The sequence below is a fragment of the Lissotriton helveticus genome, chromosome 5_1 (assembly GCF_964261635.1).
Source record: "Lissotriton helveticus chromosome 5_1, aLisHel1.1, whole genome shotgun sequence".
NCBI lineage: Eukaryota > Metazoa > Chordata > Amphibia > Caudata > Salamandridae > Lissotriton > Lissotriton helveticus.
The window spans coordinates 2,035,781,714-2,035,805,142 of NC_136065.1; positions in this window are offsets into that span (position 1 = coordinate 2,035,781,714).

Below are 23,429 nucleotides of genomic sequence, written 5' to 3' on the forward strand. Positions count from 1 at the left end.
CTGCACTCACTACTCACTACTCTGCACTCACTACTCTGCACTCACTACTCTGCACTCACTACTCACTACTCACTACTCTGCACTCACTACTCTGCACTCTGCACTCACTACTCTGCACTCACTACTCTGCACTCTGCACTCTGCACTCACTATTCTGCACTCACTACTCACTACACACTACTCTGCACTCACTACTCACTACTCTGCACTCACTACTCACTACTCTGCACTCACTACTCTACACTCTGCACTCACTACTCTGCACTCACTACTCTGCACTCACTACTCACTACTCTGCACTCACTACTCACTACTCACTACTCTGCACTCACTACTCACTACTCACTACTCACTACTCTGCACTCACTACTCACTACTCTGCACTCACTACTCTGCACTCACTACTCTGCACTCACTACTCACTACTCACTACTCTGCACTCACTACTCTGCACTCTGCACTCACTACTCTGCACTCTGCACTCTGCACTCACTATTCTGCACTCACTACTCACTACACACTACTCTGCACTCACTACTCACTACTCTGCACTCACTACTCACTACTCTGCACTCACTACTCTGCACTCTGCACTCACTACTCTGCATTCTGCACTCACTACTCTGCACTCACTACTCACTACTCTGCACTCACTACTCACTACTCTGCACTCACTACTCACTACTCTGCACTCACTACTCTGCACTCACTACTCTGCACTCACTACTCACTACTCTGCACTCACTACTCACTACTCTGCACTCACTACTCACTACTCTGCACTCACTACTCACTACTCTGCACTCACTACTCACTACTCTGCACTCACTACTCACTACTCACTACTCTGCACTCACTACTCTGCACTCTGCACTCACTACTCTGCACTCACTACTCTGCACTCACTACTCTACTCTCTGGACTCTGCAATCACTACTCTGCACTCACTACTCTGCACTCTGCACTCACTACTCTGCACTCACTACTCTGCACTCACTACTCACTACTCTGCACTCACTACTCTGCACTCACTACTCACTACTCTGCACTCACTACTCACTACTCTGCACTCACTACTCTGCACTCACTACTCTGCACTCACTACTCACTACTCACTACTCTGCACTCACTACTCTGCACTCTGCACTCACTACTCTGAACTCACTACTCTGCACTCACTACTCTGCACTCTGCACTCACTACTCTGCACTCACTACTCAATACTCTGCACTCACTACTCTGCACTCACTACTCACTACTCTGCACTCACTACTCACTACTCTGCACTCACTACTCTGCACTCTGCACTCACTACTCTGCACTCTGCACTCACTACTCACTACTCTCTACTCACTACTCTGCACTCACTACTCTGCACTCACTACTCACTACTCTGCACTCACTACTCACTACTCACTACTCTGCACTCACTACTCACTACTCACTACTCACTACTCTGCACTCACTACTCACTACTCTGCACTCACTACTCTGCACTCACTACTCTGCACTCACTACTCACTACTCACTACTCTGCACTCACTACTCTGCACTCTGCACTCACTACTCTGCACTCACTACTCTGCACTCTGCACTCTGCACTCACTATTCTGCACTCACTACTCACTACACACTACTCTGCACTCACTACTCACTACTCTGCACTCACTACTCACTACTCTGCACTCACTACTCTGCACTCTGCACTCACTACTCTGCACTCACTACTCACTACTCACTACTCTGCACTCACTACTCACTACTCTGCACTCACTACTCACTACTCTGCACTCACTACTCACTACTCTGCACTCACTACTCTGCACTCACTACTCTGCACTCACTACTCACTACTCACTACTCTGCACTCACTACTCTGCACTCACTACTCACTACTCACTACTCTGCACTCACTACTCACTACTCACTACTCTGCACTCACTACTCACTACTCTGCACTCACTACTCACTACTCTGCACTCACTACTCTGCACTCACTACTCACTACTCACTACTCTGCACTCACTACTCTGCACTCTGCACTCACTACTCTGCACTCACTACTCTGCACTCACTACTCTGCACTCTGCAATCACTACTCTGCACTCACTACTCTGCACTCTGCACTCACTACTCTGCACTCACTACTCTGCACTCTGCACTCACTACTCTGCACTCACTACTCACCACTCACTACTCTGCACTCTGCACTCACTATTCACTACTCTGCACTCACTACTCTGTACTCTGCACTCACTACTCTGTACTCACTACTCTGCACTCACTACTCTGCACTCACTACTCTGCACTCACTACTCTGCACTCTGCACTCACTACTCTGCACTCACTACTCTGCACTCTGCACTCACTACTCTGCTCTCACTACTCACCACTCACTACTCTGCACTCACTACTCTGCACTCACTACTCTGCACTCACTACTCTGCACTCACTACTCTGCACTCACTACTCTGCACTCTGCACTCACTACTCTGCATTCACTACTCTGCACTCACTACTCTGCACTCTGCACTCACTACTCACTACTCTGCACTCACTACTCTGCACTCACTACTCACTACTCTGCACTCACTACTCACTACTCTGCACTCACTACTCTGCACTCACTACTCTGCACTCACTACTCACTACTCACTACTCTGCACTCACTACTCTGCACTCTGCACTCACTACTCTGAACTCACTACTCTGCACTCACTACTCTGCACTCTGCACTCACTACTCTGCACTCACTACTCACTACTCTGCACTCACTACTCTGCACTCACTACTCACTACTCTGCACTCACTACTCACTACTCTGCACTCACTACTCTGCACTCTGCACTCACTACTCTGCACTCACTACTCACTACTCTACTCACTACTCTGCACTCACTACTCTGCACTCACTACTCACTACTCTGCACTCACTACTCACTACTCACTACTCTGCACTCACTACTCACTACTCACTACTCACTACTCTGCACTCACTACTCACTACTCTGCACTCACTACTCTGTACTCACTACTCTGCACTCACTACTCACTACTCTGCACTCACTACTCTGCGCTCTGCACTCACTACTCTGCACTCACTACTCTGCACTCTGCACTCTGCACTCTGCACTCACTATTCTGCACTCACTACTCACTACACACTACTCTGCACTCACTACTCACTACTCTGCACTCACTACTCACTACTCTGCACTCACTACTCTGCACTCTGCACTCTGCACTCACTACTCTGCACTCACTACTCTGCACTCACTACTCACTACTCTGCACTCACTACTCACTACTCACTACTCTGCACTCACTACTCACTACTCACTACTCACTACTCTGCACTCACTACTCTGCACTCACTACTCTGCACTCACTACTCTGCACTCACTACTCTGCACTCACTACTCTGCACTCACTACTCACTACTCACTACTCTGCACTCACTACTCTGCACTCTGCACTCACTACTCTGCACTCACTACTCTGCACTCTGCACTCTGCACTCACTATTCTGCACTCACTACTCACTACACACTACTCTGCACTCACTACTCACTACTCTGCACTCACTACTCACTACTCTGCACTCACTACTCTGCACTCTGCACTCACTACTCTGCACTCTGCACTCACTACTCTGCACTCACTACTCACTACTCTGCACTCACTACTCACTACTCTGCACTCACTACTCACTACTCTGCACTCACTACTCTGCACTCACTACTCTGCACTCACTACTCACTACTCACTACTCTGCACTCACTACTCACTACTCACTACTCTGCACTCACTACTCTGCACTCACTACTCACTACTCTGCACTCACTACTCTGCACTCACTACTCACTACTCACTACTCTGCACTCACTACTCTGCACTCTGCACTCACTACTCTGCACTCACTACTCTGCACTCACTACTCTGCACTCTGCACTCTGCAATCACTACTCTGCAATCACTACTCTGCACTCTGCACTCACTACTCTGCACTCACTACTCTGCACTCTGCACTCACTACTCTGCACTCACTACTCACCACTCTGCACTCTGCACTCACTATTCACTACTCTGCACTCACTACTCTGTACTCTGCACTCACTACTCTGTACTCACTACTCTGCACTCACTACTCTGCACTCACTACTCTGCACTCTGCACTCACTACTCTGCACTCACTACTCTGCACTCTGCACTCACTACTCTGCTCTCACTACTCACCACTCACTACTCTGCACTCACTACTCTGCACTCACTACTCTGCACTCACTACTCTGCACGCTGCACTCACTACTCTGCATTCACTACTCTGCACTCACTACTCTGCACTCTGCACTCACTACTCACTACTCTGCACTCACTACTCTGCACTCACTACTCTGCACTCACTACTCACTACTCTGCACTCACTACTCTGCACTCACTACTCACTACTCTGCACTCTGCACTCACTACTCTGAACTCACTACTCTGCACTCACTACTCTGCACTCTGCACTCACTACTCTGCACTCACTACTCAATACTCTGCACTCACTACTCTGCACTCACTACTCACTACTCTGCACTCACTACTCACTACTCTGCACTCACTACTCTGCACTCTGCACTCACTACTCTGCACTCTGCACTCACTACTCACTACTCTCTACTCACTACTCTGCACTCACTACTCTGCACTCACTACTCACTACTCTGCACTCACTACTCACTACTCACTACTCTGCACTCACTACTCACTACTCACTACTCACTACTCTGCACTCACTACTCACTACTCTGCACTCACTACTCTGCACTCACTACTCTGCACTCACTACTCACTACTCTGCACTCACTACTCTGCACTCTGCACTCACTACTCTGCACTCACTACTCTGCACTCTGCACTCTGCACTCACTATTCTGCACTCACTACTCACTACACACTACTCTGCACTCACTACTCACTACTCTGCACTCATGTTAGACGGGGACCCTGAGGGTCGGCCGGGTACTGAGGGAGAGATCCCCGAGGGGGACCGTCTCCGGCGATCGTACAGACAAGTACCTCCCTCCCCACAAACAGGCACCACACCAAGTCGAGTTCAATACTTTATATAAGGTTCGTAAGGCAAGGATATCAGCGATACAGGATATCTCGGACCCGGGGGTCCTCTCACTTCTAGTCTTTGTAGGGAAAGGGGGTAGCGGGACAGTCTTGGTACCGGATCGGTACGGGTAGCGGTAAGAGGCGAGCTCACAATCCTCGAGCTGGAGTGTCTGTGGATCGGGCCGCGGCAGCGCCAGCAGGCCAAGCTGATAGTCTCACAAGGCAGAGGGCCGCGGCAGCGCCAGCAGGCCAAGTCGATGGTTTCACGAGGCAGAGGGCCGCGGCAGCGCCAGCAGGCCAAGACGATGGTTTCACGAGGCAGAGGGCCGCGGCAGCGCCAGCAGGCCAAGATGATGGTTTCACGAGGCAGAGGGCCGCGGCAGCGCCAGCAGGCCAGTCACGGATGAGTTCTTCTCGGGTCTCTCGACTCCAGGATACAACTGGCTTCTTGGTCTGGCCCTGCCCCAGTTATAGGTCTGGTCCCCTTTGATGTCCGGACCCTCGCGCCTGGGGGGCCGGGAGGTCCGGGATGAGGGAGTCCAGACACCCAGCAGGGGGCGGAGCCAGCGCCCAGGCGGCCGGGGGTGATCGACACCTGGCGGAGGAGAGCCGTTGACGATTCCTTTCTCCCATTGACTCGCCAAGTGGTCACTCTGCCTCCTGGGGGGAGGTTGGTGCCTCGATGTCGGGCCCGGCCGGGCCCCGGGTGAGGGTCGAGTTGAGGCCACGCGGCCTCGTGCTGCAGTGCCCCAAGATGGCGGCTGGGCCGAGGCCGTGGTGTGGATGGTGACCCGGGCCAGCTGGGTCCGGAGCTGGTGTCTTGTGGGTGAGGGATTGCAGTGTACTTCGGGTGGTCGTCGGGGACTCTGGCTGGGGATGCAGGGGGAGCCAGGGTCCAGGTCCCATTGCGGGGAGGGGGGCAGCCCGACCATGCGGCCTGTCCAACATGCGTCCCCCCCAGCTGAAGGCGGGGAGAGTCAGCCATCTTCCTGGGGACTCTCCTCGCTGAGGCGGAAAAAGCGTGACAGGCCGTCGGCGTTGGCGTGGTCCTGGCCTGGACGATGTTCTACCGTGAAGTCCATCCCCTGCAGGGAGATGGACCAGCGCAACAGCTTCGGGTTCTCCCCCCGCATTTGCATCAGCCATTGCAGGGGTCGGTGGTCTGTTTGCACCCGGAAGTGGGTGCCGAAGAGGTAGGGCCGGAGCTTCTTGAGTGCCCAGACTACGGCGAAGGCCTCCCTCTCAATGGTGCTCCAGCGCTGTTCTCGGGGCAGCAGGCGTCTGCTGATGTAGGCCACTGGTTGGTCGACCCCTTCGGCGTTGAGTTGGGAGAGGACGGCCCCCACACCATGATCGGAGGCGTCCGTCTGCACAATGAATTCCCGGCTGTAGTCGGGAGCCTGGAGCACGGGGGCCGTGCACATGGCGGCCTTTAGTTTCTCGAAGGCCGATTGGCAGTCCGGGGTCCAGTTGACGGTTTTGGGGCCCTTCTTGGAGGTGAGCTCTGTGAGGGGCCCCATGATGCTGCCATAGTCCTTCACGAAGCGCCGGTAGTATCCGGTGAGCCCCAGGAAGGCCCGGACCTCCGTCTGGGTCGTAGGGGGTTGCCAGGCCTGGATGGCAGCAATCTTGAGTTGGAGAGGGGCCACCAGCCCGCTTCCCACTTGGTGTCCCAGGTAGGTCACGGACCCTTGGCCAACCTGGCACTTGCTGGCCTTGATGGTGAGCCCGGCTTGCTGGAGGGCGTGTAGAACCTCCCGCAGGTGGCGGAGGTGGTCGGTCCACTGGTGGCTGTACACAGCAATGTCGTCCAGGTAGGCGGCGCTGAAGTCTTCCAGGCCCGCCAGTACCTGGTTTACCAGCCGTTGGAACGTTGCCGGGGCGTTTTTCATGCCGAAGGGCATTACTTTAAAGTGGTAGTGCCCGTCCGGGGTAGAGAAGGCGGAACGTTCTTGGGCCCTAGGGGTGAGGGCGATCTGCCAGTAGCCCGCTGTTAGGTCGAAGATGCTCAGGTAGCGGGCGGCCCCCATCCGGTCAATTAGCTCATCTGCCCGGGGGATGGGATGAGCGTCGGTCCTGGCAACTGCATTCAGCCCCCGATAGTCCACGCAGAACCGGAGCTCAGGGGCAACGCCCGGGGCGGCCGCTTTGGGAACCAGGACGACTGGGCTCGCCCAGGGGCTGTCTGAGGGTTCGATCACTCCCAGGGTCAGCATTTTGGACACCTCGGTCTGGATGCAGCCGCGCACCCGATCGGGTACGCGGTACGCCCGGTGTCGAATAGGAGGGCTGTCCCCGGTGTCCACATCGTGAAGGCACCAGGGGGTGACTCCGGGGGTGAGGGAGAACAGGGAGGCGAACCGCCTCAGGAGCGTGTGGCAGTCTTGGCGTTGCTCCGGGGACAGGGCCTCGGAGAGCTGGACCCCTTCCACTGAGCCATCCCGTTCGAGGACCCTCAGTAAGTCCGGAAGGGGTTCGGAGTCTTCTTCTGTCCCATTATCGGTAGCCATCAGGAGGCTGAGTTCGGATCGCACAAAATGGGGTTTGAGCCTGTTGGCATGGAGGACCCGTAGGGGGTTCCGGGCAGTCTCCATGTCGATTAAATAGGTGACGGGCCCCTTGCGTTCGATCACCTTGAAGGGCCCGGACCATCTGTCTTGGAGTGCGCAGGGTTCAACCGGGGACATCACCCAGACCTGTTGTCCTGGTTCGAACTCAATGGAGGACGTGTGCTGATCGTACCACCTCTTCATGTCCTCCTGACTGGCCTCGAGATTGGCTTTGGCGGTGTCTCGGAACCGCCGGGTCTGGTTGCGGAGAGCCAGGAGGTACCTGTAGATGTCCGGGGGAGTCTTCTGGGGGGGCTGCTCCCAACCTTCCTTGACTAGGCTGAGGGGGCCCCGGACGGGGTGCCCGTACAGGAGTTCAAATGGGCTGAAACCGAGGGATTTCTGCGGGACCTCCCGATAGGCAAACAGGAGGCATGGAAGTAGCACGTCCCACTGGCGTCGAAGGGGTTCTTCTAGGCCCATAATCATTCCTTTGAGGGTGCGGTTGAACCTCTCAACCAGTCCGTTTCCTTGCGGGTGATAGGGGGTCGTGAATTTGTAGGTGACCCCGCATTGTTGCCAGAGAGACTTCATATATTTGGAGATAAAGTTCGTGCCCCTGTCACTGACGACCTCCCGGGGGAACCCCACCCGGGAGAAGATCCCCATCAGAGCTCGGCCCACCACGGGGGCCGTCACAGTCCGAAGAGGGATGGCCTCGGGATAGCGGGTGGCGTGGTCTACTAGGACCAGGATGAACCGGTGTCCTTGGGCTGTTCGAGGGTCGAGGGGCCCCACAATGTCTATTCCCACTCGTTCAAACGGGGTGGTGACGACCGGAAAGGGTTGTAAAAGTGCTTTGATTTTTCGGCCACTTTTTCCGCTGGCCTGGCAGGTGGGGCAGGCCTTGCAGTGGTTGGTGACATCCTTTCGCATTTGGGGCCAGAAAAAATGGGTCACCAGGCGGTCGTAGGTTTTATCCTGTCCCAGGTGTCCGGCAAGGGGGACATCGTGGGCTAAGTTCAGGAGGAAGTCTCGGAAGCGAAGGGGCACCACCAGCACCCGACTGGCTCCTAGTTCTGCAATTTTCTGCTCGCTGTAGAGCAGGTCTTGGTCCCAGTAGATCCAGTGGGCCCCCGAGGTATCCCCTGTGCTCTGGGCCAGGGCTTGCTGCCGGAGTCCTTCGAGAGAGGGGCATGTTTTCTGTTCGGCCCGGAATTGTTCCTGAGTGGGGCCTCCCTCCTGACGCCATTGTGCCAGGTCAGGGACGTCCCGAAGCTGGTCGGATCCTTCTTCTGTTTGGGTCGAGGGGCTGGCTTCTGGGGCGGCCTCCCCTGGGATGAGCGCGGGAGGAGGTTCCGGCCACTCGGGCTCTTCTAGACTGGGGACCGCGCGGGCGGTCATGGACCGGGTCGTGACGCAGACCCATTCGGGGAGGCCGAGCATCCCCAGGTGTTCCCTCCGTTCGACAGCTGCCCAGGGAGAACTTTCGAGGTCGTTTCCTAGGAGGCAATCCACGGGGGCATCATCGCGGACAGTTACCTTTAACATCCCCGTTACTCCTCCCCACTCGAAGGGGACGCAGGCCATGTGGCACAGGCTTTCGGAATTGTCTGCTGAGCGGACAGGGCAGAGAATGTTCGGCAGGATTTGGTCTGGAGTGACGAGATGGCGTCGGACCGCCGTTACACTGGCCCCGGTGTCGCGGAGGGCTCCCGCCCGGCGGCCATTATTGTTGACCCATTGACTGTACTTCTGCGTGTTGGCGGGAAGGGGGGCCCGCGGAATCATCTCTCTCTCCCCTAAGCAGGCCAGGGCCATGGCGGCGGGAGCCCATTCAGAGGGGTCGGTCTCGTACTCTTCTTGGTCTTCCGGGATTAGTTCTTCCCCTAGGGCGGCCGCTGCGACCTGGCCGGGGGTAGTGTTCGGATTCTTTGGGCAGTTGGGATCACTGGCGTAGTGGCCGGGTCGCAGGCATCTGTGGCACATAACGTGGGCCCGAAAACCGGCCCGGATGGCAGGGCTTCCTCGGCCGACCGGGGTCGATGGGCTCCTGGGGGGTGACGAGGGGCCGGGGTCTCTCCCCCGACTCTGGCCTCCTCCTCCTCCTCGGGGGCGATGGGGCCCTGGGTACGTTCTGGATGATTCGCTGGGTCCGTTCCGGCCAACTCGGGTGCTTTCCCACCGGTCGGCTTCGGCGGCGAGTTGTCGAGGTTCGGTTAGCTTACTGTCCAAGAGGTGTTGGCGGAGCTCCACGAAGCAGTTGTTTGACAGGTGCTCCCATACGATAAGGTCAAAGAGTTGTTCGTAGGTGGTCACTTTGTTGCCCTTGATCCACCCCTCGAAGGCTCGGCTAAAGAAGTTCACGTACTCCACCCAGGTTGTACCCGGAATCCGTTTGCAGTCGCGGAACCGTTGGCGGTACATCTCAGGTGTGAGCCCGTATCGAGTGAGGAGGGCGGCCTTCATGTGGTCGTAGGATGTCATCAGCTGGTCCGGGAGTTGCAGCAGGGCGTCCCGCCCTTCGTTGACAAACCTCCCCCATAATCCGGCTCCCCAGTCGCTTCGGGGAATCCGGTGGGAGGTCATTGCCACCTCATAGGCTTTAAACCACTGCTGTATATCATCGTTCTTGTGGTATTCCCGGATGACATCTTTGGGGATGTGAACCTTGGGCTCGGTAAAGGCAGGCAGGGTCGGTCGTTCGGGGAGCCCGAGGTCTTTATTCTGTTTCTGGATCTCCAGTTCTTTGAGATTGCGCTCATGTTCGTATGCTAGTTTCTTTTCCTCTAGCTCTCTCTGTTTTTGCTTCTCTTCTCGCTCCTCTCGGAGCCGTAAGTGTTCCAGAGTTATTTTCTGTTCCGCCAGCTTGAGTTCCCCATCCAAGCGAAGTCGGGCTAGTTCTAACTCGTGGAGTCTGCTTTTTTCTCTTTCTCGGATCTCTTCCAGGGAGAGACCCGCTCTTCTTTCTTCAGTTGGTGCGGGGCTCGTCTCGGTTGTTTGTGTTCGGGGTACGGCCGTACCCGTTTCCGCCCAAGCTTCTAGGGCTCGTTTGAAGTCTTCCTTCGTGCTCAGACCTGTGGTTGGGAGACCAAGTTCCATGCAATATTGCTTCAGTTCTCGGTGGTTGTAGTATCCAATTTTTCCATCTGGAATTTTTCCGTTGTTCCGCTCTCTGTTGTCATGGTGGTCGTGTGCCGTGGGTCGAGTGACTTTCTGTACGATTATGCGTAGGTTCGGATCCCGTCGCTGGCCACCAATGTTAGACGGGGACCCTGAGGGTCGGCCGGGTACTGAGGGAGAGATCCCCGAGGGGGACCGTCTCCGGCGATCGTACAGACAAGTACCTCCCTCCCCACAAACAGGCACCACACCAAGTCGAGTTCAATACTTTATATAAGGTTCGTAAGGCAAGGATATCAGCGATACAGGATATCTCGGACCCGGGGGTCCTCTCACTTCTAGTCTTTGTAGGGAAAGGGGGTAGCGGGACAGTCTTGGTACCGGATCGGTACGGGTAGCGGTAAGAGGCGAGCTCACAATCCTCGAGCTGGAGTGTCTGTGGATCGGGCCGCGGCAGCGCCAGCAGGCCAAGCTGATAGTCTCACAAGGCAGAGGGCCGCGGCAGCGCCAGCAGGCCAAGTCGATGGTTTCACGAGGCAGAGGGCCGCGGCAGCGCCAGCAGGCCAAGACGATGGTTTCACGAGGCAGAGGGCCGCGGCAGCGCCAGCAGGCCAAGATGATGGTTTCACGAGGCAGAGGGCCGCGGCAGCGCCAGCAGGCCAGTCACGGATGAGTTCTTCTCGGGTCTCTCGACTCCAGGATACAACTGGCTTCTTGGTCTGGCCCTGCCCCAGTTATAGGTCTGGTCCCCTTTGATGTCCGGACCCTCGCGCCTGGGGGGCCGGGAGGTCCGGGATGAGGGAGTCCAGACACCCAGCAGGGGGCGGAGCCAGCGCCCAGGCGGCCGGGGGTGATCGACACCTGGCGGAGGAGAGCCGTTGACGATTCCTTTCTCCCATTGACTCGCCAAGTGGTCACTCTGCCTCCTGGGGGGAGGTTGGTGCCTCGATGTCGGGCCCGGCCGGGCCCCGGGTGAGGGTCGAGTTGAGGCCACGCGGCCTCGTGCTGCAGTGCCCCAAGATGGCGGCTGGGCCGAGGCCGTGGTGTGGATGGTGACCCGGGCCAGCTGGGTCCGGAGCTGGTGTCTTGTGGGTGAGGGATTGCAGTGTACTTCGGGTGGTCGTCGGGGACTCTGGCTGGGGATGCAGGGGGAGCCAGGGTCCAGGTCCCATTGCGGGGAGGGGGGCAGCCCGACCATGCGGCCTGTCCAACAACTCACTACTCACTACTCTGCACTCACTACTCTGCACTCTGCACTCACTACTCTGCACTCACTACTCTGCACTCACTACTCACTACTCACTACTCTGCACTCACTACTCACTACTCACTACTCACTACTCTGCACTCACTACTCACTACTCTGCACTCACTACTCTGCACTCACTACTCTGCACTCACTACTCACTACTCACTACTCTGCACTCACTACTCTGCACTCTGCACTCACTACTCTGCACTCACTACTCTGCACTCTGCACTCTGCACTCACTATTCTGCACTCACTACTCACTACACACTACTCTGCACTCACTACTCACTACTCTGCACTCACTACTCACTACTCTGTACTCACTACTCTGCACTCACTACTCACTACTCACTACTCTGCACTCACTACTCTGCACTCTGCACTCACTACTCTGCACTCACTACTCTGCACTCACTACTCTGCACTCTGCACTCTGCAATCACTACTCTGCAATCACTACTCTGCACTCTGCACTCACTACTCTGCACTCACTACTCTGCAGTCTGCACTCACTACTCTGCACTCACTACTCACCACTCACTACTCTGCACTCTGCACTCACTATTCACTACTCTGCACTCTGCACTCACTACTCTGTACTCTGCACTCACTACTCTGTACTCACTACTCTGCACTCACTACTCTGCACTCACTACTCTGCACTCTGCACTCACTACTCTGCACTCACTACTCTGCACTCTGCACTCACTACTCTGCTCTCACTACTCACCACTCACTACTCTGCACTCACTACTCTGCACTCACTACTCTGCACGCTGCACTCACTACTCTGCATTCACTACTCTGCACTCACTACTCTGCACTCTGCACTCACTACTCACTACTCTGCACTCACTACTCTGCACTCACTACTCTGCACTCACTACTCACTACTCTGCACTCACTACTCTGCACTCACTACTCACTACTCTGCACTCACTACTCACTACTCTGCACTCACTACTCTGCACTCACTACTCTGCACTCACTACTCACTACTCACTACTCTGCACTCACTACTCTGCACTCTGCACTCACTACTCTGAACTCACTACTCTGCACTCACTACTCTGCACTCTGCACTCACTACTCTGCACTCACTACTCAATACTCTGCACTCACTACTCTGCACTCACTACTCACTACTCTGCACTCACTACTCACTACTCTGCACTCACTACTCTGCACTCTGCACTCACTACTCTGCACTCTGCACTCACTACTCACTACTCTCTACTCACTACTCTGCACTCACTACTCTGCACTCACTACTCACTACTCTGCACTCACTACTCACTACTCACTACTCTGCACTCACTACTCACTACTCACTACTCACTACTCTGCACTCACTACTCACTACTCTGCACTCACTACTCTGCACTCACTACTCTGCACTCACTACTCACTACTCTGCACTCACTACTCTGCACTCACTACTCACTACTCTGCACTCACTACTCACTACTCTGCACTCACTACTCTGCACTCACTACTCTGCACTCACTACTCTGCACTCACTACTCACTACTCACTACTCTGCACTCACTACTCTGCACTCTGCACTCACTACTCTGAACTCACTACTCTGCACTCACTACTCTGCACTCTGCACTCACTACTCTGCACTCACTACTCAATACTCTGCACTCACTACTCTGCACTCACTACTCACAACTCTGCACTCACTACTCACTACTCTGCACTCACTACTCTGCACTCTGCACTCACTACTCTGCACTCTGCACTCACTACTCACTACTCTCTACTCACTACTCTGCACTCACTACTCACTACTCTGCACTCACTACTCACTACTCACTACTCTGCACTCACTACTCACTACTCACTACTCACTACTCTGCACTCACTACTCACTACTCTGCACTCACTACTCTGCACTCACTACTCTGCACTCACTACTCACTACTCTGCACTCACTACTCTGCACTCTGCACTCACTACTCTGCACTCACTACTCTGCACTCTGCACTCTGCACTCACTATTCTGCACTCACTACTCACTACACACTACTCTGCACTCACTACTCACTACTCTGCACTCACTACTCACTACTCTGCACTCACTACTCTGCACTCTGCACTCACTACTCTGCACTCACTACTCTGCACTCACTACTCACTACTCACTACTCTGCACTCACTACTCACTACTCACTACTCACTACTCTGCACTCACTACTCACTACTCTGCACTCACTACTCTGCACTCACTACTCTGCACTCACTACTCACTACTCACTACTCTGCACTCACTACTCTGCACTCTGCACTCACTACTCTGCACTCACTACTCTGCACTCTGCACTCTGCACTCACTATTCTGCACTCACTACTCACTACACACTACTCTGCACTCACTACTCACTACTCTGCACTCACTACTCACTACTCTGCACTCACTACTCACTACTCTGCACTCACTACTCTGCACTCACTACTCACTACTCACTACTCTGCACTCACTACTCTGCACTCTGCACTCACTACTCTGCACTCACTACTCTGCACTCACTACTCTGCACTCTGCACTCTGCAATCACTACTCTGCAATCACTACTCTGCACTCTGCACTCACTACTCTGCACTCACTACTCTGCACTCTGCACTCACTACTCTGCACTCACTACTCACCACTCACTACTCTGCACTCTGCACTCACTATTCACTACTCTGCACTCTGCACTCACTACTCTGTACTCTGCACTCACTACTCTGTACTCACTACTCTGCACTCACTACTCTGCACTCACTACTCTGCACTCTGCACTCACTACTCTGCACTCACTACTCTGCACTCTGCACTCACTACTCTGCTCTCACTACTCACCACTCACTACTCTGCACTCACTACTCTGCACTCACTACTCTGCACTCACTACTCTGCACGCTGCACTCACTACTCTGCATTCACTACTCTGCACTCACTACTCTGCACTCTGCACTCACTACTCACTACTCTGCACTCACTACTCTGCACTCACTACTCTGCACTCACTACTCACTACTCTGCACTCACTACTCTGCACTCACTACTCACTACTCTGCACTCACTACTCACTACTCTGCACTCACTACTCTGCACTCACTACTCTGCACTCACTACTCACTACTCACTACTCTGCACTCACTACTCTGCACTCTGCACTCACTACTCTGAACTCACTACTCTGCACTCACTACTCTGCACTCTGCACTCACTACTCTGCACTCACTACTCAATACTCTGCACTCACTACTCTGCACTCACTACTCACTACTCTGCACTCACTACTCACTACTCTGCACTCACTACTCTGCACTCTGCACTCACTACTCTGCACTCTGCACTCACTACTCACTACTCTCTACTCACTACTCTGCACTCACTACTCACTACTCTGCACTCACTACTCACTACTCACTACTCTGCACTCACTACTCACTACTCACTACTCTGCACTCACTACTCACTACTCTGCACTCACTACTCTGCACTCACTACTCTGCACTCACTACTCACTACTCTGCACTCACTACTCTGCACTCTGCACTCACTACTCTGCACTCACTACTCTGCACTCTGCACTCTGCACTCACTATTCTGCACTCACTACTCACTACACACTACTCTGCACTCACTACTCACTACTCTGCACTCACTACTCACTACTCTGCACTCACTACTCTGCACTCTGCACTCACTACTCTGCACTCTGCACTCACTACTCTGCACTCACTACTCACTACTCACTACTCTGCACTCACTACTCACTACTCACTACTCTGCACTCACTACTCACTACTCTGCACTCACTACTCACTACTCTGCACTCACTACTCTGCACTCACTACTCTGCACTCACTACGCACTACTCACTACTCTGCACTCACTACTCTGCACTCTGCACTCACTACTCTGCACTCACTACTCTGCACTCACTACTCTGCACTCTGCAATCACTACTCTGCACTCACTACTCTGCACTCTGCACTCACTACTCTGCACTCACTACTCTGCACTCACTACTCTGCACTCACTACTCTGCACTCTGCACTCACTATTCACTACTCTGCACTCTGCACTCACTACTCTGTACTCTGCACTCACTACTCTGTACTCACTACTCTGCACTCACTACTCTGCACTCACTACTCTGCACTCTGCACTCACTACTCTGCACTCACTACTCTGCACTCTGCACTCACTACTCTGCTCTCACTACTCACCACTCACTACTCTGCACTCACTACTCTGCACTCACTACTCTGCACTCACTACTCTGCACTCTGCACTCACTACTCTGCACTCACTACTCTGCACTCTGCACTCACTACTCTGCATTCACTACTCTGCACTCACTACTCTGCACTCTGCACTCACTACTCTGCACTCTGCACTCACTACTCTGCACTCCGCACTCACTACTCTGCACTCACTACTCTGCACTACACTACACCCACCTCGCCGGACACACACTCGACGCCGTCTTCTCATCCAGCAAAGACATCGCCTTCAGCCACGCAACAGGACTCCACTGGACGGACCACAGCTGCGTCCACTTCACCTTCAAAAGAACGACGATCCACCACCACCAGCAACAGGTTGCCCGAAGAAGCTGGAACAAGATCACAGCCGACCAGCTCACCGCCTCCCTGAGCAAGCACCCTCCTGCCGGCTCAGCGAACCCCAGCCAGGCCGCCGACAACCTCACGAAGTGGATCAGCAACTGCGCGGACGAACTCGCCCCTCTGAGGACCCCGCCCAGCAGACCCGGCAGCAGAAAAACCCCATGGTTCACCGACGAACTCAAGAGCTCCAAGAAGAACTGCCGAGCCCTCGAGAAAGTATGGAGAAGGGAACCAACAATGGACAACATGACCACCCTCAAGCTCGCCACCCGGAAACACCACCAACTGATCTGCGCCACCAAGAAAAATGCATACAAGGACCGGCTGGACAACAACGCACACAACTGCAAGGAACTCTTCAACATCGTGAAAGAGCTCTCCAACCCCAACGCCGGAAACAACGACATCACCCCGTTGCAAGACCTCTGCAACTCCCTCGCCTCCTACTTCCACAACAAGATCGCGGACATACACAACAGCTTCAGCATCCAACCAACGCACGCCACAACCGCAGCAACGCCGCCCACCACCACCCTCCGCGCCTGGACTCCGATCAGCACCGAGGACACCATCCGCATGATGAACTCCATCCACTCCGGATCTCCGACCGACCCCTGCCCTCACCACGTCTTCAACAAGGCCGACGCTGTCATCGCACCCCACCTGCGGGACATTATCAACACCTCCTTCGACACCGCCACCTTCCCGGAGAGCTGGAAGCACGCAGAACTCAGCGCTCTACTCAAGAAACCTACAGCGGACCCCACCGAACTCAAGAATTACCGTCCCATCTCGCTCCTCCCGTTCCCGGCCAAAGTCATCGAAAAGACCGTCAACAAACAGCTGGCCGCCTTCCTCGAGACGAATGGATCCCTCGACCCCTCACAGTCTGGCTTCCGAGCCAACCACAGCACCAAGACCGCCCTCATCGCTGCCACCGATGACATCCGAAACCTGATGGACAACAGAGAAACAGCGGCCCTCATCCTCCTGGACCTCTCCGCGGCATTTGACACTGTCTGCCACCGCACCCTAGTGCAGCGCCTCGGCAACATCGGAATCCAGGAGAAGGCACTGGAATGGATCACCTCCTTCCTCAACGGAAGAACACAGAGAGTCCGCCTACCACCGTACAAGTCAGAGGCCACCGAAGTCATCTGCGGCGTCCCTCAAGGATCCTCGCTGAGTCCCACCCTCTTCAACGTCTACATGAGCCCCCTCGCGGCCATCGCACGCCAACACAACCTCAACATAATTTCCTACGCCGACGACACCCAGCTGATCCTCTCCCTGACCACCGACCCCGCCGCCGCCAGAGCCAACCTGCACGAAGGGATGAGAGCTGTAGCCGAGTGGATGACGACCAGCCGCCTGAAACTGAACTCAGACAAGACGGAGGTCCTCATCCTGGGCTCCTCGCCCTCCGCCTGGGACGACTCCTGGTGGCCCCCCGCCCTGGGCACCGTACCCAAACCGACGGACCACGCACGCAACCTGGGCTTCATCCTGGACTCCTCCCTCTCCATGACCAGACAAGTCAACGCCGTCTCCTCGTCATGCTTCAACATCCTACGCATGCTACGGAAGATCTTCTGGTGGATCCCCACCGAGACCAGGAAGACCGTCACCCAGGCCCTCGTCACCAGCCGACTGGACTACGGCAACGCCCTCTACGCCGGAACCACCGCCAAGCTCCAGAAGAGACTCCAGCGGATCCAGAACGCCTCAGCCAGACTCATCCTCGACATCCCACGTAACAGCCACATCTCAGGACATCTGAAGGACCTGCACTGGCTCCCCGTCAACAAAAGAATCACCTTCCGTCTCCTCACCCACGCACACAAAGCCCTACACGACCAAGGCCCGAGCTACCTCAACAACCGAATCAACTTCTACGCTCCCAAGCGCCACCTCAGATCAACCAGCCGCGCCCTCGCCGCCGTCCCCCGCATCCGAAGAGCGACAACAGGAGGAAGGTCCTTCTCCTACCTGGCCGCCAAAACCTGGAACTCCCTCCCTCCCGACCTGCGCCTGACCCAAGACCACCTCTCCTTCAGGAAGAAGCTCAAGACCTGGCTGTTCGAGCAGTAACGGCACCCCCCCCTCCTAGCGCCTTGAGACCCTACGGGTGAGTAGCGCGCTCTATAAATGTCTTGATTGATTGATTGACTACTCTGCACTCTGCACTCTGCACTCACTACTCTGCGCTCACCACTCCCTACTCTGCGCTCTGCACTCACTACTCTGAGCTCTGCACTCACTACTCTGCACTCACTACTCTGCACTCACTACTCTGCACTCTGCACTCACTACTCTGCACTCTGCACTCACTACTCTGCACTCTGCACTCACTACTCTGCACTCAATACTCTGCACTCTGCACTCACTACTCTGCACTCACTACTCTGCACTCTGCCCTCCCTACTCTGCGCTCACCACTCACTACTCTGCGCTCTGCACTCACTACTCTGCGCTCTGCATTCACTACTCTGCACTCACTACTCTGCACTCACTACTCTGCACTCTGCACTCACTACTCTGCACTCACTTCTCTGCACTCTGCACTCACTACTCTGCACTCACTACTCTGCACTCTGCACTCACTACTCTGCACTCACTACTCTGCACTCACTACTCTGCACTCACTACTCTGCACTCACTACTCTGCACTCTGCACTCACTACTCTGCACTCACTACTCTGCACTCTGCACGCACTACTCTGCACTCTGCACTCACTACTCTGCACTCACTACTCTGCACTCACTACTCTGCACTCACTACTCTGCACTCTGCACTCACTACTCTGCACTCACTACCCTGCACTCTGCACTCTGCACTCACTATTCTGCACTCACTACACACTACTCTGCACTCACTACTCACTACTCTGCACTCACTACTCACTACTCTGCACTCACTACTCTGCACTCTGCACTCACTACTCTGCACTCACTACTCACTACTCTGCACTCACTACTCACTACTCTGCACTCACTACTCTGCACTCACTACTCACTACTCACTACTCTGCACTCACTACTCACTACTCACTACTCTGCACTCACTACTCACTACTCACTACTCTGCACTCACTACTCACTACTCTGCACTCACTACTCACTACTCACTACTCTGCACTCACTACTCTGCACTCACTACTCACTACTCACTACTCTGCACTCACTACTCTGCACTCTGCACTCACTACTCTGCACTCACTACTCTGCACTCACTACTCTGCACTCTGCACTCACTACTCTGTACTCACTACTCTGCACTCACTACTCTGCACTCTGCACTCACTACTCTGCACTCACTACTCTGCACTCTGCACTCACAACTCTGCACTCTGCACTCACTACTCACTACTCTGCACTCTGCACTCACTACTCTGCACTCTGCACTCACTACTCTGTACTCACTACTCTGCACTCACTACTCTGCACTCACTACTCTGCACTCTGCACTCACTACTCTGCACTCACTACTCTGCACTCTGCACTCACTACTCTGCACTCACTACTCTGCACTCACTACTCTGCACTCACTACTCTGCACTCACTACTCTGCACTCTGCACTCACTACTCTGCACTCACTACTCTGCACTCTGCACTCACTACTCTGCACTCTGCACTCACTACTCTGCACTCTGCACTCACTACTCTGCACTCTGCACTCAATACTCTGCACTCTGCACTCACTACTCTGCACTCACTACTCTGCACTCACTACTCTGCACTCACTACTCTGCACTCACTACTCTGCACTCTGCACTCACTACTCTGCACTCTGCACTCACTACTCTGCACTCACTACTCTGCACTCTGCACTCAATACTCTGCACTCTGCACTCACTACTCTGCACTCACTACTCTGCACTCACTACTCTGCACTCACTACTCTGCACTCACTACTCTGCACTCACTACTCTGCGCTCACCACTCACTACTCTGCGCTCTGCACTCACTACTCTGCACTCACTACTCTGCACTCTGCACTAACTACTCTGCACTCTGCACTCACTACTCTGCACTCACTACTCTGCACTCTGCACTCACTACTCTGCACTCTGCACTCACTACTCTGCACTCACTACTCTGCACTCTGCACTCACTACTCTGCACTCACTACTCTGCACTCACTAATCTGCACTCTCCACTCACTACTCTGCACTCACTACTCTGCACTCTGCACTCACTTCTCTGCAATCTGCACTCATTACTCTGCATTCTGCACTCACTACTCTGCACTCACTACTCTTCACTCACTACTCTGCACTCACTACTCTGCACTCACTACTCTGCACTCACTACTCTGCACTCTGCACTCACTACTCTGCACTCACTACTCTGCACTCACTACTCTGCGCTCACTACTCTGCACTCACTACTCTGCACTCTGCACTCACTACTCTGCACTCTGCACTCACTACTCTGCACTCACTACTCTGCACTCACTACTCTGCACTCACTACTCTGCACTCTGCACTCACTACTCTGCACTCTGCACTCACTACTCTGCACTCACTACTCACTACTCTGCACTCACTACTCTGCACTCACTACTCTGCACTCACTACTCTGCACTCACTACTCTGCACTCTGCACTCACTACTCACTACTCTGCACTCACTACTCTGCACTCTGCACCCACTACTCTGCACTCACTACTCACTACTCTGCACTCTGCACTCACTACTCTGCACTCCGCACTCACTACTCTGCACTCACTACTCTGCACCCACTACTCTGCACTCACTACTCACTACTCTGCACTCTGCACTCACTACTCTGCACTTACTACTCTGCACTCACTACTCTGCACTCACTACTCTGCACTCACTACTCTGCACTCACTACTCTGCACTCACTACTCTGCACTCTGCACTCACTACTCTGCACTCTGCACTCACTACTCTGCACTCACTACTCTGCACTCACTACTCTACACTCTGCACTCACTACTCTGCACTCACTACTCTGCACTCTGCACTCACTACTGACTACTCTGCACTCTGCACTCACTACTCTGCACTCACTACTGTGCACTCACTACTCACTACTCTGCACTCTGCACTCACTACTCTGCACTCTTCACTCACTACTCTGCACTGACTACTCTGCACTGTGCACTCACTACTCTGCACTCACTACTCTGCACTCTGCACTCACTACTCTGCACTCACTACTCTGCACTCTCCACTCACTACTCTGCACTCACTACTCTGCACTTACTCTTCTGCACTCACTACTCTGCACTCACTACTCTGCACTCTGCACTCACTACTCTGCGCTCACCACTCACTACTCCGCGCTCTGCACTCACTACTCTGTGCTCTGCACTCACTACTCTGCACTCACTACTCTGCACTCTGCACTCACTACTCTGCACTCTGCACTCACTACTCTGCACTCACTACTCTGTACTCTGCACTCACTACTCTGCACTCACTACTCTGCACTCTGCACTCACTACTCTGCGCTCACCACTCACTACTCTGCACTCTGCACTCACTACTCTGCGCTCTGCATTCACTACTCTGCACTCACTACTCTGCACTCTGCACTCACTACTCTGCACTCTGCACTCACTACTCTGCACTCACTACTCTGCACTCTGCACTCACTACTCTGCACTCTGCACTCACTACTCTGCACTCTGCACTCACTACTCTGCACTCTGCACTTACTACTCTGCACTTACTACTCTGCACTCTGCACTCACTACTCTGCACTCACTACTCTGCACTCACTACTCACTACTCTGCACTCACTACTCTGCACTCACTACTCTGCACTCACTACTCTGCACTCACTACTCTGCACTCCGCACTCACTACTCCGCACTCACTACTCTGCACTCACTACTCTGCACTCACTACTCTGCACTCACTACTCTGCACTCTGCACTCACTACTCTGCACTCACTACTCTGCACTCACTACTCTGCACTCTGCACTCTGCACCCACTCACTACTCTGCACTCACTACTCTGCACTCACTACTCTGCACTCACTACTCTGCACTCACTACTCTGCACTCTGCACTCACTACTCTGCACTCACTACTCTGCACTCTGCACTCACTACTCTGCACTCACTACTCTGCACTCTGCACTCACTACTCTGCACTCACTACTCTGCACTCTGCACTCACTACTCTGCACTCACTACTCTGCACTCTGCACTCACTACTCTGCACTCACTACTCTGCACTCTGCACTCACTACTCTGCTCTCACTACTCACCACTCACTACTCTGCACTCACCACTCTGCACTCACTACTCTGCACTCACTACTCTGCACTCACTACTCTGCACTCACTACTCTGCACTCTGCACTCACTACTCTGCACTCACTACTCTGCACTCTGCACTCACTACTCTGCACTCACTACTCTGCACTCTGCACTCACTACTCTGCACTCACTACTCTGCACTCTGCACTCACTACTCTGCTCTCACTACTCACCACTCACTACTCTGCACTCACCACTCTGCACTCACTACTCTGCACTCACTACTCTGCACTCACTACTCTGCACTCACTACTCTGCACTCACTACTCACTACTCACTACTCTGCACTCACTACTCACTACTCACTACTCTGCACTCACTACTCACTACTCTGCACTCACTACTCTGCACTCACTACTCTGCACTCACTACTCACTACTCACTACTCTGCACTCTGCACTCACTACTCTGCACTCACTACTCTGTACTCTGCACTCTGCACTCACTACTCACTACACACTACTCTGC